Here is a 19,350-nt window from a genome sequence, read left to right as displayed (position 1 = left end):
CTACCAATTTGTATATACAGATTATTAGTTTCAGAGTCCAGAATTGTTGACAGTACACCATGAAAGCTCATTCATATGGTGGCATGTAAAAAATGTTCTCACAGTGTAAGATTCTTAGAGGTTACATTTTATTGGAATTATATTACCGATAAACCTGTCTCTCAGTGTGTATGATTCTTAATTTATGCAATTTATAGATATTTTCTTTCTCAGAGATATGAACTGCATAATACTTACAAAAAAACAATAGGACCTACCAAGATGTAAATACAAATCATGGATTCAGAGTCCAAAATGGTTACAAATACACCAGGAAACCTCATTCATGAGGAAGCATTTAAACAGTTTTTATTAGAATGTACTCTCAGAGAAATATAAACTGAACGGTACTTACAAAAAACCAATAGGACCTACCAAGATTTAAATACAGATCACTGGATTCAAAGATCAGAGTGGTTACCAATACACCAAGAAACTTCATTCATGAGGGAGAGCTAAACATTTTTTTTTAAAATGTTAGATTCTTAGAAGACACATTTTATTGCAATTATTGTACATATATTTACATCAACGCTTATTTGGGTAATATAGTAAAATTCATATAATTACATACATTTCTATAACTACCTTTTTCTAGCTTTTAGTACATATTTACAACAATCAGTGATTTAAAAAAATTATTATATGTATGAAAAAGAAGACTTTCTGTCAATCAAGAACTTAAACTGAAGGTACTAAAACACATCAGGTCCCACCGAGATTTGAACTCAGATCGCTGGATTCAGAGCCCAGAGTGCTAACCATTACACCATGGAAACTCTCTTCTAACACAACATATACAACTTTCTCTTAGAGTGTGAGATCTTATTTTCTACAAGTTACAGGAATAATAATCAGAGAGACAAGTATTACATTGTATTTAAAAAAAAAAAAGCCATTAGGACCTACCAAATTTTTATACAGATTATAGGTTTCAGAGTCCAGAATTGTTAACAGCACACAATGAAACCTCATTCATATGGTAGCATGCACATTTTTTGTCAGAGTATAAGATTCTTAGTGGATACATTTTATTGGAATTAAATGACAGATAAACCTGTCTCTCAGTGTGTAAGATTCTTAATTTATGCAATTTATAGATATTTTCTTTCTCAGAGATATTAACTGTATTGTACTTACAACAAAACCAATAAAACCTACCAAGATGTAAATATAGATCATGGATTCAGAGTCCAAAATGTTTACCAATATATCATGAAACCTCATCCATTAGGGAGCATCTAAATATTTTTATAAGAATGTACTCTCAGAGAGATATGAACTGAATGGTACTTACAAAAAACCAATAGGACCTACCAAGATTTAAATACAGATCACTGTATTCAAAGATCAGAGTGGAGTGGTTACCAATACACCAAGAAACCACATTCATTAGGGAACATCTAAACATTTTTTTCTAAAATGTTAGATTCTTAGAAGACACATTTTATTGAAGTTATTGTACATATATTAACATCAATGCTTATTTGGATTACACAGTAAAATTCATATAATTACAAACATTTCTATAACTACCTTTTTTTTAGATTTTAGTACATTTTTACAATAATCAGTGATTTTAAAAAAAATTATTATATGTATAAAAAAGAAAAGTTTTTGTCAATCAAGGAATTAAACTTTGTACTAAAATGCACCTGGTCCCACCGAGATTTGAACTCAATTTACTAGATTCAGAGTACAGAGTGCTAACCATAACACCATGGAATATCCCTTCTAATAACAAATATAAAACTTTATCTCAGAGTGTAAGATCTTTATTTCTACAAGATACAGAAATATTCATTCAGAGAGATATGTACTACATTGTATTTACAAATAAAACCATTAGGACCTACCAATTTGTATATACAGATTATTAGTTTCAGAGTCTAGAATTGTTAACAGTACACCATGAAAGCTCATTCATATGGTGGCATGTAAAAAATGTTCTCACTGTGTAAGATTCTTAGAGGTTACATTTTATTGGAATTATATTACCGATAAACCTGTCTCTCAGTGTGTATGATTCTTAATTTATGCAATTTATAGATATTTTCTTTCTCAGAGATATGAACTGCATAATACTTACAAAAAAACAATAGGACCTACCAAGATGTAAATACAAATCATGGATTCAGAGTCCAAAATGGTTACAAATACACCAGGAAACCTCATTCATGAGGAAGCATTTAAACAGTTTTTATTAGAATGTACTCTCAGAGAAATATAAACTGAACGGTACTTACAAAAAAACAATAGGACCTACCAAGATTTAAATACAGATCACTGGATTCAAAGATCCGAGTGGTTACCAATACACCAAGAAACTTCATTCATGAGGGAGAGCTAAACATTTTTTTCTAAAATGTTAGATTCTTAGAAGACACATTTTATTGCAATTATTGTACATATATTTACATCAACGCTTATTTAGGTTATATAGTAAAATTCATATAATTACATACATTTCTATAACTACCTTTTTTTTAGCTTTTAGTACATATTTACAAAAATCAGTGATTTAAAAAAATTATTATATGTATGAAAAAGAACACTTTCTGTCAATCAAGAAATTAAACTGAAGGTACTAAAACACATGAGGTCCCACCGAGATTTGAACTCGGATAGCTGGATTCAGAGTCCAGAGTGCTAACCATTACTCCATGGAACCTCTCTTCTAACACAACATATACAAATTTCTCTTAGAGTGTGAGATCTTATTTTCTACAAGTTACAGGAATAATAATCAGAGAGATAAGTATTACATTGTATTTACAAAAAAAAGCGATTAGGACCTACCAAATTTTTATACAGATTATAGGTTTCAGAGTCCAGAATTGTTAACAGCACACAATGAAACCTCATTCATATGGTAGCATGTACATTTTTTGTCAGAGTATAAGATTCTTAGTGGATACATTTTATTGGAATTAAATGACAGATAAACCTGTCTCTCAGTGTGTAAGATTCTTAATTTATGCAATTTATAGATATTTTCTTTCTCAGAGATATTAACTGTATTGTTCTTACAACAAAACCAATAGAACCTACCAAGATGTAAATATAGATCATGGATTCAGAGTCCAAAATGTTTACCAATATACCATGAAACCTCATCCATTAGGGAGCATCTAAATATTTTTATAAGAATGTACTCTCAGAGAGATATGAACTGAATGGTACTTACAAAAAACCAATAGGACCTACCAAGATTTAAATACAGATCACTGTATTCAAAGATCAGAGTGGAGTGGTTACCAATACACCAAGAAACCACATTCATTAGGGAACATCTAAACATTTTTTTCTAAAATGTTAGATTCTTAGAAGACACATTTTATTGAAGTTATTGTACATATATTAACATCAATGCTTATTTGGATTACACAGTAAAATTCATATAATTACAAACATTTCTATAACTACCTTTTTTTAGATTTTAGTACATTTTTACAATAATCAGTAATTTAAAAAAAAATGTATTATATGTATAAAAAAGAATAGTTTTTGTCAATCAAGGAATTAAACTTTGTACGAAAATGCACCTGGTCCCACCGAGATTTGAACTCAATTTACTGGATTCAGAGTACAGAGTGCTAACCATAACACCATGGAATATCCCTTCTAATAACACATATAAAACTTTCTCTCAGAGTGTAAGATCTTTATTTCTACAAGATACAGAAATATTCATTCAGAGAGATATGTACTACATTGTATTTACAAATAAAACCATTAGGACCTACCAATTTGTATATACAGATTATTAGTTTCAGAGTCCAGAATTGTTAACAGTACACCATGAAAGCTCATTCATATGGTGGCATGTAAAAAATGTTCTCACAGTGTAAGATTCTTAGAGGTTACATTTTATTGGAATTATATTACCGATAAACCTGTCTCTCAGTGTGTATGATTCTTAATTTATGCAATTTATAGATATTTTCTTTCTCAGAGATATGAACTGCATAATACTTACAAAAAAACAATAGGACCTACCAAGATGTAAAAACAAATCATGGATTCAGAGTCCAAAATGGTTACAAATACACCAGGAAACCTCATTCATGAGGAAGCATTTAAACAGTTTTTATTAGAATGTACTCTCAGAGAAATATAAACTGAACGGTACTTACAAAAAACCAATAGGACCTACCAAGATTTAAATACAGATCACTGGATTCAAAGATCCGAGTGGTTACCAATACACCAAGAAACTTCATTCATGAGGGAGAGCTAAACATTTTTTTCTAAAATGTTAGATTCTTAGAAGATACATTTTATTGCAATTATTGTACATATATTTACATCAACGCTTATTTGGGTTATATAGTAAAATTCATATAATTACATACATTTCTATAACTACCTTTTTTTAGCTTTTAGTACATATTAACAAAAATCAGTGATTTAAAAAAACTATTATATGTATGAAAAAGAAGACTTTCTGTCAATCAAGAACTTAAACTGAAGGTACTAAAACACATCAGGTCCCACCGAGATTTGAACTCGGATCGCTGGATTCAGAGTACAGAGTGCTAACCATTACACCATGGAACCTCTCTTCTAACACAACATATACAACTTTCTCTTAGAGTGTGAGATCTTATTTTCTACAAGTTACAGGAATAATAATCAGAGAGATAAGTATTACATTGTATTTACAAAAAAAAGCCATTAGGACCTACCACATTTTTATACAGATTATAGGTTTCAGAGTCCAGAATTGTTAACAGTACACAATGAAACCTCATTCATATGGTAGCATGTACATTTTTTGTCAGAGTATAAGATTCTTAGTGGATACATTTTATTGGAATTAAATGACAGATAAACCTGTCTCTCAGTGTGTAAGATTCTTAATTTATGCAATTTATAGATATTTTCTTTCTCAGAGATATTAACTGTATTGTTCTTACAACAAAACCAATAGAACCTACCAAGATGTAAATATAGATCATGGATTCAGAGTCCAAAATGTTTACCAATATACCATGAAACCTCATCCATTAGGGAGCATCTAAATATTTTTATAAGAATGTACTCTCAGAGAGATATGAACTGAATGGTACTTACAAAAAACCAATAGGACCTACCAAGATTTAAATACAGATCACTGTATTCAAAGATCAGAGTGGAGTGGTTACCAATACACCAAGAAACCACATTCATTAGGGAACATCTAAACATTTTTTTCTAAAATGTTAGATTCTTAGAAGACACATTTTATTGAAGTTATTGTACATATATTAACATCAATGCTTATTTGGATTACACAGTAAAATTCATATAATTACAAACATTTCTATAACTACCTTTTTTTTAGATTTTAGTACATTTTTACAATAATCAGTAATTTAAAAAAAATGTATTATATGTATAAAAAAGAAAAGTTTTTGTCAATCAAGGAATTAAACTTTGTACGAAAATGCACCTGGTCCCACCGAGATTTGAACTCAATTTACTGGATTCAGAGTACAGAGTGCTAACCATAACACCATGGAATATCCCTTCTAATAACACATATAAAACTTTCTCTCAGAGTGTAAGATCTTTATTTCTACAAGATACAGAAATATTCATTCAGAGAGATATGTACTACATTGTATTTACAAATAAAACCATTAGGACCTACCAATTTGTATATACAGATTATTAGTTTCAGAGTCCAGAATTGTTAACAGTACACCATGAAAGCTCATTCATATGGTGGCATGTAAAAAATGTTCTCACAGTGTAAGATTCTTAGAGGTTACATTTTATTGGAATTATATTACCGATAAACCTGTCTCTCAGTGTGTATGATTCTTAATTTATGCAATTTATAGATATTTTCTTTCTCAGAGATATGAACTGCATAATACTTACCAAAAAAACAATAGGACCTACCAAGATGTAAAAACAAATCATGGATTCAGAGTCCAAAATGGTTACAAATACACCAGGAAACCTCATTCATGAGGAAGCATTTAAACAGTTTTTATTAGAATGTACTCTCAGAGAAAAATAAACTGAACGGTACTTACAAAAAACCAATAGGACCTACCAAGATTTAAATACAGATCACTGGATTCAAAGATCCGAGTGGTTACCAATACACCAAGAAACTTCATTCATGAGGGAGAGCTAAACATTTTTTTCTAAAATGTTAGATTCTTAGAAGACACATTTTATTGAAGTTATTGTACATATATTAACATCAATGCTTATTTGGATTACACAGTAAAATTCATATAATTACAAACATTTCTATAACTACCTTTTTTTAGATTATAGTACATTTTTACAATAATCAGTGATTTTTAAAAAAAAATTATTATATGTATAAAAAAAGAAAAGTTTTTGTCAATCAAGGACTTAAACTGAAGGTACTAAAATGCACCTGGTCCCACCGAGGTTTGAACTCAATTTACTGGATTCAGAGTACAGAGTGCTAACCATAACACCATGGAATCTCCCTTCTAATAACACATATAAAACTTTCTCTCAGAGTGTAAGATCTTTATTTCTACAAGATACAGAAATATTCATTCAGAGAGATATGTACTACATTGTATTTACAAATAAAACCATTAGGACCTACCAATTTGTATATACAGATTATAAGTTTCAGAGTCCAGAATTGTTAACAGTACACCATGAAAGCTCATTCATATGGTGGCATGTAAAAAATGTTCTCACAGTGTAAGATTCTTAGAGGTTACATTTTATTGGAATTATATTACCGATAAACCTGTCTCTCAGTGTGTATTATTCTTAATTTATGCAATTTATAGATATTTTCTTTCTCAGAGATATGAACTGCATAATACTTACAAAAAAACAATAGGATCTACCAAGATGTTAATACAAATCATGGATTCAGAGTCTAAAATGGTTACAAATACACCAGGAAACCTCATTCATGAGGAAGCATTTAAACAGTTTTTATTAGAATGTACTCTCAGAGAAATATAAACTGAACGGTACTTACAAAAAACCAATAGGACCTACCAAGATTTAAATACAGATCACTGGATTCAAAGATCAGAGTGGTTACCAATACACCAAGAAACTTCATTCATGAGGGAGAGCTAAACATTTTTTTCTAAAATGTTAGATTCTTAGAAGATACATTTTATTGCAATTATTGTACATATATTTACATCAACGCTTATTTGGGTTATATAGTAAAATTCATATAATTACATACATTTCTATAACTACCTTTTTTTAGCTTTTAGTTCATATTAACAAAAATCAGTGATTTAAAAAAACTATTATATGTATGAAAAAGAAGACTTTCTGTCAATCAAGAACTTAAACTGAAGGTACTAAAACACATCAGGTCCCACCGAGATTTGAACTCGGATCGCTGGATTCAGAGTCCAGAGTGCTAACCATTACACCATGGAACCTCTCTTCTAACACAACATATACAACTTTCTCTTAGAGTGTGAGATCTTATTTTCTACAAGTTACAGGAATAATAATCAGAGAGATAAGTATTACATTGTATTTACAAAAAAAAGCCATTAGGACCTACCAAATTTTTATACAGATTATAGGTTTCAGAGTCCAGAATTGTTAACAGTACACAATGAAACCTCATTCATATGGTAGCATGTACATTTTTTGTCAGAGTATAAGATTATTAGTGGATACATTTTATTGGAATTAAATGACAGATAAACCTGTCTCTCAGTGTGCAAGATTCTTAATTTATGCAATTTATAGATATTTTCTTTCTCAGAGATATTAACTGTATTGTTCTTACAACAAAACCAATAGAACCTACCAAGATGTAAATATAGATCATAGATTCAGAGTCCAAAATGTTTACCAATATACCATGAAACCTCATCCATTAGGGAGCATCTAAATATTTTTATAAGAATGTACTCTCAGAGAGATATGAACTGAATGGTACTTACAAAAAACCAATAGGACCTACCAAGGTTTAAATACAGATCACTGTATTCATAGATCAGAGTGGAGTGGTTACCAATACACCAAGAAACCACATTCATTAGGGAACATCTAAACATTTTTTTTTAAAATGTTAGATTCTTAGAAGACACATTTTATTGAAGTTATTGTACATATATTAACATCAATGCTTATTTGGATTACACAGTAAAATTCATATAATTACAAACATTTCTATAACTACCTTTTTTTTAGATTTTAGTACATTTTTACAATAATCAGTAATTCAAAAAAAATGTATTATATGTATAAAAAAGAAAAGTTTTTGTCAATCAAGGAATTAAACTTTGTACGAAAATGCACCTGGTCCCACCGAGATTTGAACTCAATTTACTGGATTCAGAGTACAGAGTGCTAACCATAACACCATGGAATATCCCTTCTAATAACACATATAAAACTTTCTCTCAGAGTGTAAGATCTTTATTTCTACAAGATACAGAAATATTCATTCAGAGAGATATGTATTACATTGTATTTACAAATAAAACCATTAGGACCTACCAATTTGTATATACAGATTATTAGTTTCAGAGTCCAGAATTGTTAACAGTACACCATGAAAGCTCATTCATATGGTGGCATGTAAAAAATGTTCTCACAGTGTAAGATTCTTAGAGGTTACATTTTATTGGAATTATATTACCGATAAACCTGTCTCTCAGTGTGTATGATTCTTAATTTATGCAATTTATAGATATTTTCTTTCTCAGAGATATGAACTGCATAATACTTACAAAAAAACAATAGGACCTACCAAGATGTAAAAACAAATCATGGATTCAGAGTCCAAAATGGTTACAAATACACCAGGAAACCTCATTCATGAGGAAGCATTTAAACAGTTTTTATTAGAATGTACTCTCAGAGAAATATAAACTGAACGGTACTTACAAAAAACCAATAGGACCTACCAAGATTTAAATACAGATCACTGGATTCAAAGATCCGAGTGGTTACCAATACACCAAGAAACTTCATTCATGAGGGAGAGCTAAACATTTTTTTCTAAAATGTTAGATTCTTAGAAGACACATTTTATTGAAGTTATTGTACATATATTAACATCAATGCTTATTTGGATTACACAGTAAAATTCATATAATTACAAACATTTCTATAACTACCTTTTTTAGATTTTAGTACATTTTTACAATAATCAGTGATTTTTAAAAAAAAATGTATTATATGTATAAAAAAGAAAAGTTTTTGTCAATCAAGGACTTAAACTGAAGGTACTAAAATGCACCTGGTCCCACCGAGGTTTGAACTCAATTTACTGGATTCAGAGTACAGAGTGCTAACCATAACACCATGGAATCTCCCTTCTAATAACACATATAAAACTTTCTCTCAGAGTGTAAGATCTTTATTTCTACAAGATACAGAAATATTCATTCAGAGAGATATGTACTACATTGTATTTACAAATAAAACCATTAGGACCTACCAATTTGTATATACAGATTATTAGTTTCAGAGTCCAGAATTGTTGACAGTACACCATGAAAGCTCATTCATATGGTGGCATGTAAAAAATGTTCTCACAGTGTAAGATTCTTAGAGGTTACATTTTATTGGAATTATATTACCGATAAACCTGTCTCTCAGTGTGTATGATTCTTAATTTATGCAATTTATAGATATTTTCTTTCTCAGAGATATGAACTGCATAATACAGTACTTACAAAAAAACAATAGGACCTACCAAGATGTAAATACAAATCATGGATTCAGAGTCCAAAATGGTTACAAATACACCAGGAAACCTCATTCATGAGGAAGCATTTAAACAGTTTTTATTAGAATGTACTCTCAGAGAAATATAAACTGAACGGTACTTACAAAAAACCAATAGGACCTACCAAGATTTAAATACAGATCACTGGATTCAAAGATCAGAGTGGTTACCAATACACCAAGAAACTTCATTCATGAGGGAGAGCTAAACATTTTTTTTTAAAATGTTAGATTCTTAGAAGACACATTTTATTGCAATTATTGTACATATATTTACATCAACGCTTATTTGGGTAATATAGTAAAATTCATATAATTACATACATTTCTATAACTACCTTTTTCTAGCTTTTAGTACATATTTACAACAATCAGTGATTTAAAAAAATTATTATATGTATGAAAAAGAAGACTTTCTGTCAATCAAGAACTTAAACTGAAGGTACTAAAACACATCAGGTCCCACCGAGATTTGAACTCGGATCGCTGGATTCAGAGCCCAGAGTGCTAACCATTACACCATGGAAACTCTCTTCTAACACAACATATACAACTTTCTCTTAGAGTGTGAGATCTTATTTTCTACAAGTTACAGGAATAATAATCAGAGAGACAAGTATTACATTGTATTTAAAAAAAAAAAAGCCATTAGGACCTACCAAATTTTTATACAGATTATAGGTTTCAGAGTCCAGAATTGTTAACAGCACACAATGAAACCTCATTCATATGGTAGCATGTACATTTTTTGTCAGAGTATAAGATTCTTAGTGGATACATTTTATTGGAATTAAATGACAGATAAACCTGTCTCTCAGTGTGTAAGATTCTTAATTTATGCAATTTATAGATATTTTCTTTCTCAGAGATATTAACTGTATTGTACTTACAACAAAACCAATAGAACCTACCAAGATGTAAATATAGATCATGGATTCAGAGTCCAAAATGTTTACCAATATACCATGAAACCTCATCCATTAGGGAGCATCTAAATATTTTTATAAGAATGTACTCTCAGAGAGATATGAACTGAATGGTACTTACAAAAAACCAATAGGACCTACCAAGATTTAAATACAGATCACTGTATTCAAAGATCAGAGTGGAGTGGTTACCAATACACCAAGAAACCACATTCATTTGGGAACATCTAAACATTTTTTTCTAAAATGTTAGATTCTTAGAAGACACATTTTATTGAAGTTATTGTACATATATTAACATCAATGCTTATTTGGATTACACAGTAAAATTCATATAATTACAAACATTTCTATAACTACCTTTTTTTAGATTTTAGTACATTTTTACAATAATCAGTGATTTTAAAAAAAATTATTATATGTATAAAAAAGAAAAGTTTTTGTCAATCAAGGAATTAAACTTTGTACTAAAATGCACCTGGTCCCACCGAGATTTGAACTCAATTTACTAGATTCAGAGTACAGAGTGCTAACCATAACACCATGGAATATCCCTTCTAATAACAAATATAAAACTTTATCTCAGAGTGTAAGATCTTTATTTCTACAAGATACAGAAATATTCATTCAGAGAGATATGTACTACATTGTATTTACAAATAAAACCATTAGGACCTACCAATTTGTATATACAGATTATTAGTTTCAGAGTCCAGAATTGTTAACAGTACACCATGAAAGCTCATTCATATGGTGGCATGTAAAAAATGTTCTCACTGTGTAAGATTCTTAGAGGTTACATTTTATTGGAATTATATTACCGATAAACCTGTCTCTCAGTGTGTATGATTCTTAATTTATGCAATTTATAGATATTTTCTTTCTCAGAGATATGAACTGCATAATACTTACAAAAAAACAATAGGACCTACCAAGATGTAAATACAAATCATGGATTCAGAGTCCAAAATGGTTACAAATACACCAGGAAACCTCATTCATGAGGAAGCATTTAAACAGTTTTTATTAGAATGTACTCTCAGAGAAATATAAACTGAACGGTACTTACAAAAAAACAATAGGACCTACCAAGATTTAAATACAGATCACTGGATTCAAAGATCCGAGTGGTTACCAATACACCAAGAAACTTCATTCATGAGGGAGAGCTAAACATTTTTTTCTAAAATGTTAGATTCTTAGAAGACACATTTTATTGCAATTATTGTACATATATTTACATCAACGCTTATTTGGGTAATATAGTAAAATTCATATAATTACATACATTTCTATAACTACCTTTTTCTAGCTTTTAGTACATATTTACAACAATCAGTGATTTAAAAAAATTATTATATGTATGAAAAAGAAGACTTTCTGTCAATCAAGAACTTAAACTGAAGGTACTAAAACACATCAGGTCCCACCGAGATTTGAACTCAGATCGCTGGATTCAGAGCCCAGAGTGCTAACCATTACACCATGGAAACTCTCTTCTAACACAACATATACAACTTTCTCTTAGAGTGTGAGATCTTATTTTCTACAAGTTACAGGAATAATAATCAGAGAGACAAGTATTACATTGTATTTAAAAAAAAAAAAGCCATTAGGACCTACCAAATTTTTATACAGATTATAGGTTTCAGAGTCCAGAATTGTTAACAGCACACAATGAAACCTCATTCATATGGTAGCATGCACATTTATTGTCAGAGTATAAGATTCTTAGTGGATACATTTTATTGGAATTAAATGACAGATAAACCTGTCTCTCAGTGTGTAAGATTCTTAATTTATGCAATTTATAGATATTTTCTTTCTCAGAGATATTAACTGTATTGTACTTACAACAAAACCAATAAAACCTACCAAGATGTAAATATAGATCATGGATTCAGAGTCCAAAATGTTTACCAATATATCATGAAACCTCATCCATTAGGGAGCATCTAAATATTTTTATAAGAATGTACTCTCAGAGAGATATGAACTGAATGGTACTTACAAAAAACCAATAGGACCTACCAAGATTTAAATACAGATCACTGTATTCAAAGATCAGAGTGGAGTGGTTACCAATACACCAAGAAACCACATTCATTAGGGAACATCTAAACATTTTTTTCTAAAATGTTAGATTCTTAGAAGACACATTTTATTGAAGTTATTGTACATATATTAACATCAATGCTTATTTGGATTACACAGTAAAATTCATATAATTACAAACATTTCTATAACTACCTTTTTTTTAGATTTTAGTACATTTTTACAATAATCAGTGATTTTAAAAAAAATTATTATATGTATAAAAAAGAAAAGTTTTTGTCAATCAAGGAATTAAACTTTGTACTAAAATGCACCTGGTCCCACCGAGATTTGAACTCAATTTACTAGATTCAGAGTACAGAGTGCTAACCATAACACCATGGAATATCCCTTCTAATAACAAATATAAAACTTTATCTCAGAGTGTAAGATCTTTATTTCTACAAGATACAGAAATATTCATTCAGAGAGATATGTACTACATTGTATTTACAAATAAAACCATTAGGACCTACCAATTTGTATATACAGATTATTAGTTTCAGAGTCTAGAATTGTTAACAGTACACCATGAAAGCTCATTCATATGGTGGCATGTAAAAAATGTTCTCACTGTGTAAGATTCTTAGAGGTTACATTTTATTGGAATTATATTACCGATAAACCTGTCTCTCAGTGTGTATGATTCTTAATTTATGCAATTTATAGATATTTTCTTTCTCAGAGATATGAACTGCATAATACTTACAAAAAAACAATAGGACCTACCAAGATGTAAATACAAATCATGGATTCAGAGTCCAAAATGGTTACAAATACACCAGGAAACCTCATTCATGAGGAAGCATTTAAACAGTTTTTATTAGAATGTACTCTCAGAGAAATATAAACTGAACGGTACTTACAAAAAACAATAGGACCTACCAAGATTTAAATACAGATCACTGGATTCAAAGATCCGAGTGGTTACCAATACACCAAGAAACTTCATTCATGAGGGAGAGCTAAACATTTTTTTCTAAAATGTTAGATTCTTAGAAGACACATTTTATTGCAATTATTGTACATATATTTACATCAACGCTTATTTAGGTTATATAGTAAAATTCATATAATTACATACATTTCTATAACTACCTTTTTTTTAGCTTTTAGTACATATTTACAAAAATCAGTGATTTAAAAAAATTATTATATGTATGAAAAAGAACACTTTCTGTCAATCAAGAAATTAAACTGAAGGTACTAAAACACATGAGGTCCCACCGAGATTTGAACTCGGATAGCTGGATTCAGAGTCCAGAGTGCTAACCATTACTCCATGGAACCTCTCTTCTAACACAACATATACAAATTTCTCTTAGAGTGTGAGATCTTATTTTCTACAAGTTACAGGAATAATAATCAGAGAGATAAGTATTACATTGTATTTACAAAAAAAAGCGATTAGGACCTACCAAATTTTTATACAGATTATAGGTTTCAGAGTCCAGAATTGTTAACAGCACACAATGAAACCTCATTCATATGGTAGCATGTACATTTTTTGTCAGAGTATAAGATTCTTAGTGGATACATTTTATTGGAATTAAATGACAGATAAACCTGTCTCTCAGTGTGTAAGATTCTTAATTTATGCAATTTATAGATATTTTCTTTCTCAGAGATATTAACTGTATTGTTCTTACAACAAAACCAATAGAACCTACCAAGATGTAAATATAGATCATGGATTCAGAGTCCAAAATGTTTACCAATATACCATGAAACCTCATCCATTAGGGAGCATCTAAATATTTTTATAAGAATGTACTCTCAGAGAGATATGAACTGAATGGTACTTACAAAAAACCAATAGGACCTACCAAGATTTAAATACAGATCACTGTATTCAAAGATCAGAGTGGAGTGGTTACCAATACACCAAGAAACCACATTCATTAGGGAACATCTAAACATTTTTTTCTAAAATGTTAGATTCTTAGAAGACACATTTTATTGAAGTTATTGTACATATATTAACATCAATGCTTATTTGGATTACACAGTAAAATTCATATAATTACAAACATTTCTATAACTACCTTTTTTTAGATTTTAGTACATTTTTACAATAATCAGTAATTTAAAAAAAAATGTATTATATGTATAAAAAAGAATAGTTTTTGTCAATCAAGGAATTAAACTTTGTACGAAAATGCACCTGGTCCCACCGAGATTTGAACTCAATTTACTGGATTCAGAGTACAGAGTGCTAACCATAACACCATGGATTATCCCTTCTAATAACACATATAAAACTTTCTCTCAGAGTGTAAGATCTTTATTTCTACAAGATACAGAAATATTCATTCAGAGAGATATGTACTACATTGTATTTACAAATAAAACCATTAGGACCTACCAATTTGTATATACAGATTATTAGTTTCAGAGTCCAGAATTGTTAACAGTACACCATGAAAGCTCATTCATATGGTGGCATGTAAAAAATGTTCTCACAGTGTAAGATTCTTAGAGGTTACATTTTATTGGAATTATATTACCGATAAACCTGTCTCTCAGTGTGTATGATTCTTAATTTATGCAATTTATAGATATTTTCTTTCTCAGAGATATGAACTGCATAATACTTACAAAAAAACAATAGGACCTACCAAGATGTAAAAACAAATCATGGATTCAGAGTCCAAAATGGTTACAAATACACCAGGAAACCTCATTCATGAGGAAGCATTTAAACAGTTTTTATTAGAATGTACTCTCAGAGAAATATAAACTGAACGGTACTTACAAAAAACCAATAGGACCTACCAAGATTTAAATACAGATCACTGGATTCAAAGATCCGAGTGGTTACCAATACACCAAGAAACTTCATTCATGAGGGAGAGCTAAACATTTTTTTCTAAAATGTTAGATTCTTAGAAGATACATTTTATTGCAATTATTGTACATATATTTACATCAACGCTTATTTGGGTTATATAGTAAAATTCATATAATTACATACATTTCTATAACTACCTTTTTTTAGCTTTTAGTACATATTAACAAAAATCAGTGATTTAAAAAAACTATTATATGTATGAAAAAGAAGACTTTCTGTCAATCAAGAACTTAAACTGAAGGTACTAAAACACATCAGGTCCCACCGAGATTTGAACTCGGATCGCTGGATTCAGAGTACAGAGTGCTAACCATTACACCATGGAACCTCTCTTCTAACACAACATATACAACTTTCTCTTAGAGTGTGAGATCTTATTTTCTACAAGTTACAGGAATAATAATCAGAGAGATAAGTATTACATTGTATTTACAAAAAAAAGCCATTAGGACCTACCACATTTTTATACAGATTATAGGTTTCAGAGTCCAGAATTGTTAACAGTACACAATGAAACCTCATTCATATGGTAGCATGTACATTTTTTGTCAGAGTATAAGATTCTTAGTGGATACATTTTATTGGAATTAAATGACAGATAAACCTGTCTCTCAGTGTGTAAGATTCTTAATTTATGCAATTTATAGATATTTTCTTTCTCAGAGATATTAACTGTATTGTTCTTACAACAAAACCAATAGAACCTACCAAGATGTAAATATAGATCATGGATTCAGAGTCCAAAATGTTTACCAATATACCATGAAACCTCATCCATTAGGGAGCATCTAAATATTTTTATAAGAATGTACTCTCAGAGAGATATGAACTGAATGGTACTTACAAAAAACCAATAGGACCTACCAAGATTTAAATACAGATCACTGTATTCAAAGATCAGAGTGGAGTGGTTACCAATACACCAAGAAACCACATTCATTAGGGAACATCTAAACATTTTTTTCTAAAATGTTAGATTCTTAGAAGACACATTTTATTGAAGTTATTGTACATATATTAACATCAATGCTTATTTGGATTACACAGTAAAATTCATATAATTACAAACATTTCTATAACTACCTTTTTTTTAGATTTTAGTACATTTTTACAATAATCAGTAATTTAAAAAAAATGTATTATATGTATAAAAAAGAAAAGTTTTTGTCAATCAAGGAATTAAACTTTGTACGAAAATGCACCTGGTCCCACCGAGATTTGAACTCAATTTACTGGATTCAGAGTACAGAGTGCTAACCATAACACCATGGAATATCCCTTCTAATAACACATATAAAACTTTCTCTCAGAGTGTAAGATCTTTATTTCTACAAGATACAGAAATATTCATTCAGAGAGATATGTATTACATTGTATTTACAAATAAAACCATTAGGACCTACCAATTTGTATATACAGATTATTAGTTTCAGAGTCCAGAATTGTTAACAGTACACCATGAAAGCTCATTCATATGGTGGCATGTAAAAAATGTTCTCACAGTGTAAGATTCTTAGAGGTTACATTTTATTGGAATTATATTACCGATAAACCTGTCTCTCAGTGTGTATGATTCTTAATTTATGCAATTTATAGATATTTTCTTTCTCAGAGATATGAACTGCATAATACTTACAAAAAAACAATAGGACCTACCAAGATGTAAAAACAAATCATGGATTCAGAGTCCAAAATGGTTACAAATACACCAGGAAACCTCATTCATGAGGAAGCATTTAAACAGTTTTTATTAGAATGTACTCTCAGAGAAATATAAACTGAACGGTACTTACAAAAAACCAATAGGACCTACCAAGATTTAAATACAGATCACTGGATTCAAAGATCCGAGTGGTTACCAATACACCAAGAAACTTCATTCATGAGGGAGAGCTAAACATTTTTTTCTAAAATGTTAGATTCTTAGAAGACACATTTTATTGAAGTTATTGTACATATATTAACATCAATGCTTATTTGGATTACACAGTAAAATTCATATAATTACAAACATTTCTATAACTACCTTTTTTTAGATTATAGTACATTTTTACAATAATCAGTGATTTTAAAAAAAAAATTATTATATGTATAAAAAAAGAAAAGTTTTTGTCAATCAAGGACTTAAACTGAAGGTACTAAAATGCACCTGGTCCCACCGAGGTTTGAACTCAATTTACTGGATTCAGAGTACAGAGTGCTAACCATAACACCATGGAATCTCCCTTCTAATAACACATATAAAACTTTCTCTCAGAGTGTAAGATCTTTATTTCTACAAGATACAGAAATATTCATTCAGAGAGATATGTATTACATTGTATTTACAAATAAAACCATTAGGACCTACCAATTTGTATATACAGATTATTAGTTTCAGAGTCCAGAATTGTTAACAGTACACCATGAAAGCTCATTCATATGGTGGCATGTAAAAAATGTTCTCACAGTGTAAGATTCTTAGAGGTTACATTTTATTGGAATTATATTACCGATAAACCTGTCTCTCAGTGTGTATGATTCTTAATTTATGCAATTTATAGATATTTTCTTTCTCAGAGATATGAACTGCATAATACTTACAAAAAAACAATAGGACCTACCAAGATGTAAATACAAATCATGGATTCAGAGTCCAAAATGGTTACAAATACACCAGGAAACCTCATTCATGAGGAAGCATTTAAACAGTTTTTATTAGAATGTACTCTCAGAGAAATATAAACTGAACGGTACTTACAAAAAACCAATAGGACCTACCAAGATTTAAATACAGATCACTGGATTCAAAGATCAGAGTGGTTACCAATACACCAAGAAACTTCATTCATGAGGGAGAGCTAAACATTTTTTTCTAAAATGTTAGATTCTTAGAAGATACATTTTATTGCAATTATTGTACATATATTTACATCAACGCTTATTTGGGTTATATAGTAAAATTCATATAATTACATACATTTCTATAACTACCTTTTTTTAGCTTTTAGTTCATATTAACAAAAATCAGTGATTTAAAAAAACTATTATATGTATGAAAAAGAAGACTTTCTGTCAATCAAGAACTTAAACTGAAGGTACTAAAACACATCAGGTCCCACCGAGATTTGAACTCGGATCGCTGGATTCAGAGTCCAGAGTGCTAACCATTACACCATGGAACCTCTCTTCTAACACAACATATACAACTTTCTCTTAGAGTGTGAGATCTTATTTTCTACAAGTTACAGGAATAATAATCAGAGAGATAAGTATTACATTGTATTTACAAAAAAAAGCCATTAGGACCTACCAAATTTTTATACAGATTATAGGTTTCAGAGTCCAGAATTGTTAACAGTACACAATGAAACCTCATTCATATGGTAGCATGTACATTTTTTGTCAGAGTATAAGATTCTTAGTGGATACATTTTATTGGAATTAAATGACAGATAAACCTGTCTCTCAGTGTGTAAGATTCTTAATTTATGCAAATTATAGATATTTTCTTTCTCAGAGATATTAACTGTATTGTACTTACAACAAAACCAATAGAACCTACCAAGATGTAAATATAGATCATGGATTCAGAGTCCAAAATGTTTACCAATATACCATGAAACCTCATCCATTAGGGAGCATCTAAATATTTTTATAAGAATGTACTCTCAGAGAGATATGAACTGAATGGTACTTACAAAAAACCAATAGGACCTACCAAGATTTAAATACAGATCACTGTATTCAAAG

General features: G+C 29.9%; 7 non-coding genes across 7 annotated transcripts; all 7 read right to left on the bottom strand.

Moving 5' to 3' along the window:
• Positions 1 to 2,638: 2,638 nt before the first annotated feature.
• TRNAQ-CUG (transfer RNA glutamine (anticodon CUG)) lies at positions 2,639 to 2,710 on the bottom strand. The gene has a single exon. It is a non-coding gene; the product is annotated as a tRNA-Gln (tRNA).
• A 1,817-nt stretch (positions 2,711 to 4,527) lies between these two features.
• Positions 4,528 to 4,599, bottom strand: TRNAQ-CUG (transfer RNA glutamine (anticodon CUG)). The gene has a single exon. It is a non-coding gene; the product is annotated as a tRNA-Gln (tRNA).
• A 2,765-nt stretch (positions 4,600 to 7,364) lies between these two features.
• On the bottom strand, positions 7,365 to 7,436 carry TRNAQ-CUG (transfer RNA glutamine (anticodon CUG)). Its single transcript has one exon. It is a non-coding gene; the product is annotated as a tRNA-Gln (tRNA).
• Positions 7,437 to 10,204: 2,768 nt separating this feature from the next.
• Positions 10,205 to 10,276, bottom strand: TRNAQ-CUG (transfer RNA glutamine (anticodon CUG)). The gene has a single exon. It is a non-coding gene; the product is annotated as a tRNA-Gln (tRNA).
• A 3,709-nt stretch (positions 10,277 to 13,985) lies between these two features.
• TRNAQ-CUG (transfer RNA glutamine (anticodon CUG)) lies at positions 13,986 to 14,057 on the bottom strand. The gene has a single exon. It is a non-coding gene; the product is annotated as a tRNA-Gln (tRNA).
• Positions 14,058 to 15,874: 1,817 nt separating this feature from the next.
• On the bottom strand, positions 15,875 to 15,946 carry TRNAQ-CUG (transfer RNA glutamine (anticodon CUG)). Its single transcript has one exon. It is a non-coding gene; the product is annotated as a tRNA-Gln (tRNA).
• A 2,764-nt stretch (positions 15,947 to 18,710) lies between these two features.
• Positions 18,711 to 18,782, bottom strand: TRNAQ-CUG (transfer RNA glutamine (anticodon CUG)). The gene has a single exon. It is a non-coding gene; the product is annotated as a tRNA-Gln (tRNA).
• Between the last annotated feature and the right edge of the window lie 568 nt (positions 18,783 to 19,350).

This window comes from Pseudophryne corroboree, chromosome 11, assembly GCF_028390025.1.
Source record: "Pseudophryne corroboree isolate aPseCor3 chromosome 11, aPseCor3.hap2, whole genome shotgun sequence".
Lineage (NCBI taxonomy): Eukaryota > Metazoa > Chordata > Amphibia > Anura > Myobatrachidae > Pseudophryne > Pseudophryne corroboree.
This window is presented reverse-complemented; position numbering and strand designations above follow the sequence as displayed.